Source organism: Orcinus orca, chromosome 9, assembly GCF_937001465.1.
Source record: "Orcinus orca chromosome 9, mOrcOrc1.1, whole genome shotgun sequence".
NCBI classification, from domain to species: Eukaryota; Metazoa; Chordata; class Mammalia; order Artiodactyla; family Delphinidae; genus Orcinus; species Orcinus orca.
This window is the reverse complement of record NC_064567.1, coordinates 51,493,754-51,498,237: the sequence shown is the minus strand read 5'-3', so window position 1 is coordinate 51,498,237 and position 4,484 is coordinate 51,493,754. Positions and strand designations below refer to the sequence as shown.

The window sequence follows — 4,484 nt, the reverse complement described above, 5'->3', positions numbered from 1 at the left end:
CCAAGATCCAGAAAAGATGCCTGGATCCAAAAGAGGGGAGGCCGTTTGCAAGTCAAAGATGAAGAAAAAAAATAAATACTGTCTTCTTAGGCTCTGCCGATCCTCATTGTCATGCTACAGCATCACAACGACGTATGGGAAGAGCTCCTAAAAAAAGAGCAGTAAGTTTGTCCCAGTGGTCTGTTAATTAAAGTTCTTGTTAACCAGATAAACCACAAGAAAAATTAAATTTGTATTTTATTAAAGTGACATCTATAGAAGCAAAATATCTAAATATTTAATATGAATATGTTCCACCTATCATGTATATTACTCTAATTGTCAAAAGCCTAATTCACTTAGCTCAGTATAATTACTTGAAATTCAGCTCATCTTGATACAGGTTCCTGGGCCAGCCTTCTCAAGTATTTGTTTAATTGTAAAGTTCCTTTTACTTAAAAATTTGTCAAATATTAATAGTATAAGATTAAGAGTGGTTAATTAACAACTGAGAAATTATAAGGAAAATATCATTAGTGTGTTATAAAATGCAGCATTCAGCAGCACAAATTTCAAGAGTAAGGATATAGACTCCTGTGCTTCTGAATAGACTGAACAACTTAGCCCAACATGGTTTGGGTCAAAGAATCAGGAAAAAGAGGAGGGAGGGGCCACAGGAGGCAAAGTATTTTATTCTAGCATCCCTCAAGTTGACGGTGGAAGTAAAAAGTTTCTACATTTAAAAAGTTTATGTAAGTTACATGAATTGTAGCTTTCATAAAAATCAAAATGAAATGTTCTGTGTAGGACAAAAGATATGCCTAAACAACATATCATATTTGTACAAGGTGACACGAATGTCATGGATATTAGTAATGAATGAAAAAGCTTAAGTCTGTGGCAGACTGAGCAAAGATTTCAGTTTGGTATTCTGTAACCACAAGACTGTAAACTACTCTTACTGTACAAAAGCTCTAGTGACATATGGAATTTTGTGTAGGAACTCTTGTGCTTCTTCTGCTTGGCACATCATCTACTCTTTAATATGTGAAATTAATACAGACATTTGTGAGAAGTTGTACAAAACTATCGTGTTTACAAAAATGGCACAAAAGTGAATTCAGCAGTTGATGCACATGCACACTTCAGTCACATCTTCAACAGCAAAAGGTATTGAAACGCTGTAGAACTGAATAAGAATGCTAGCTTCTATGGCAGCTGTTAAGCATGAGAGTCACCTAAGTTACACCAGAATGGGCAAATATTGCCCAAGTAAAATTCTGTTGTTAAAGCTGAAACAGATTTAAGGCCATTCAAGTTCAAGCACAGAGATACACATCTTTTGGAGCCCCATCTATCTGTGTTTGAAATTTGTGACCTTTCTTCTGACTTGTGGTCTTAAAATTTTGTTTTACAAAATCTGAAAATACAGAAGAAATCAGTACTACAGAGGTTATATTAAATAAGAGTAAAATACAAAGCTATGATTAAGATGAATTAAAGAAAGCCAAAAAGTTAAAATTGTAAAACTTACTTGTTGGGACTTTCCTACACTAGAAGTTAGGTATTATATACAGTTATTTTCAAGTAGATTACTTTATGTTTCTCTAACATGTTCTTTTCATCAGTACACTGTTAAACTAATCCAAAACTGTACACATGTATACTACTTTACAATAGCAGCACACACTACTGCTACCTGCAAAGCTGTCACTCTCAAATGACTTAGTGAATGAAGGGAAATAAAAAGTGGAGAAGGAACGTATTAAGGAGAAATAATGGGAATTAGAAGATTCATGCAGTTCAGCTCTTTCAACCAGCCAGCCAGCTTGCTAGCAGCAAGAGATAGTTTCCATTGAGGATGGACCTGTGGAGTGGGAATGTGGTCACAGTGACCTTTGTCTTATCTGGGACTGCAGTAGGAAGTTGCTTGTTCTTCATCTTTGCTTTAGCCATGTTGTAATTCCCAGAATCAAAATATCTTTGCCCTTTCTGCAATCATTTCCTTAAGAAATCTGAACCTCCAGGCTTTTGTCCTAGAGGAAGATACCTTGCTTTTAATTTTGCTTCTTCAGCTTTCTCTGGACTAGTCACTTTTATCTTCCATTTCCTTCTGTTCCTTTGTGGAGGCTGCCTCAGGGACTTCTGTGGATATACTGCTCTCTCTTACCCCACTTCTCCACTATGGGGTTTGATTAACTTTAGAGATAGAGTTCTCGCATGAAGATAAAAGTGGAGGATCAGCCATATTATTCTAGTTTAGGGTCGCAAGGAAAACTGGATTAGGGAAGGTGGTTTGTACTGGAGATGGAAATAAGACTCTCTACACAACACTCCCCCGGAACTGAACTAACTTAACCTCTGGGATGGTTAATTTCATGTGTCAACTTGACTGGACCATGGGGTGCCCAGATATGTGGTCAGACATTATTCTGGGTGTGTCTATGAGGGTATTTTTAAGAGATTAATATTTGAATCAGTAGACTGAGTAAAGCAGTCTCCCTCCCTAATGTTCTTGGCCCTCATCTAATCCACTGAAGGCCTAAGTAGAATAAAAAACTGAGTAAGAAAGATTTCCTTCTTTTGGCTTTTGGCTTTGAGCTAGGATATAGGTCTTTTCCTGCCTTTGAACTCAGACTCAGGCTGGAACTTACATCGTTGACTCTCCTGAGTCTCTGCTTGCTGACTACAGACCTTGGGACTTATCAGCCTCCATAACTGTGTAAGCCAATTCCTTATAATGAACCTCTCTCTATTATACATTATTATATGATACATGCTTTATATATCATGTAATAATATATATTATTATATATTTTAGCAATCAATCTGTCTATTGGTTCTTTTTCTCTGGAGACCATGACTAATACAACCTCCGAACTGCAGGTGGGGCAGCTGAAGAGTTTTGCCTGGTCTGCTTCTGCATGGTAGGAAGGAAGTAGAACAAGAGCAGTGATAAGTCGTCCTCAGACTGTGGGGATCAGAGAGGGAGAAGCACCCCAGGAAAATGGTAAAAGTTCCCTCACCAACATCCTTCAAGAGGGTGGGAAAATTGGACATAGGAACCAACATGAGGGCTCAGAGGGAACCTGAGGAGAGGAATTCCATATACCAATTGGTGGTACTGAGGATTAGAAACTGCAAATTGTGAGACCTTAAATATTGTCTCAAAACAGAAGCTGGCCTGAGCTAACTCTAATAAGAAAAGCTTCTTGGGGCTGGATTCAACCAGTAAACCAAGAAAGATACCATTTTAAGATACATTAATAAACCCCAAAAGTATTCTCAGTTGTTTGCCCTGCACGGACAAATGAAGAGTATGTAAATAGATCTTAAAAGCATAAATTCATAAGCACTCAGAAGTTACAAAGAACATTAGGGACATACAAAATGGCTTTTGATTCAGATAAATTTGATTCCATTACACATAGTAAAAACCTGCCTCATTATGATAGATTGAGTCTATATCAGGAAAGTTCAGATTATTGGTGATTTTGTGTAAGGGCAGCCTTGAATATGTCTGGCCTTTTGTCTGTTGGAAATAATTAGATAGCCAAGAATTACTGCCAAGGACATTTGGTTTATGGATGGGATATTTCTTAATGAAGGTGGTAATGACAATAACAAGAGCATCCATATTTTTACTATCTTTTTTAAAAAATTAATTAATTTTTGGCTGCGCTGGGTCTTCGTTGCTGCATGCGGGCTTTCTTTTTTAGTTGTGGTGAGTGGGACCTACTTTTTGTTGTGGTGTGCAGGCTTCTCATTGCGGTGGCTTCTCTTGTTTCGGAGCCCAGGCTCTAAGCACACAGGCTTCAGTAGTTGTGGCACGCGCGCTCAGTACTTGTGGCTCGTGGGCTCTAAAATGCAGGCTCAGTAGTTGTGGCGCACGGTCTTAGTTGCTCCACGGCATGTGGGATCTTCCCGGACCAGGGCTCGAACCTGTGTCCCTTGCATTGGCAGGCGGATTCTTAACCACTGTGCCACCAGGGAAGCCCAAAGCATCCATATTTTTGTTTCTAGTTCTGAGAATTTCATTAAATAGTGCTAAAGGTTTCAAATGGTCTTGTATTTCAAAGCACTCTCTCTGTGCCTCTTTGCCTTACCTTACACTAGCCCTTCTACCTGAATGTGGTTTTTTTTTTTTAATTATTGCAGTTTTACTTATCATGACCTGACCTTCCCCAGATATCCATTAAACACCTATGAAAATATAATTAATGTAATTATTTAATTCAGGGAAATCTGTGCGCCTATCAAGTGCAAAGCCCTATGCCAGTTTTTAGAGATGCAGATGTTCTACATAGTCCCTTCCCTCGAATTGCTCCTAATCTAATCTGTAATTGCTCTTAAAATTAAGGATGAGCACTGGCCATATTCCATTATCCAGGAGGAATTTCTACTGCTTCTTTTGATGATGGTACTGGATTAAGAAACTCAAGCCATACTGTTTCTGGCATGGCTACTCCTATATTAAAGCAACATTGCCACATCCTTAAGATGTA

General features: G+C 38.2%; 1 pseudogene; it reads right to left on the bottom strand.

The window, feature by feature from the left end:
* Positions 1-1,744: 1,744 nt before the first annotated feature.
* On the bottom strand, positions 1,745-3,011 carry LOC101271658 (cAMP-regulated phosphoprotein 19-like; annotated as a pseudogene).
* Positions 3,012-4,484: the final 1,473 nt, after the last annotated feature.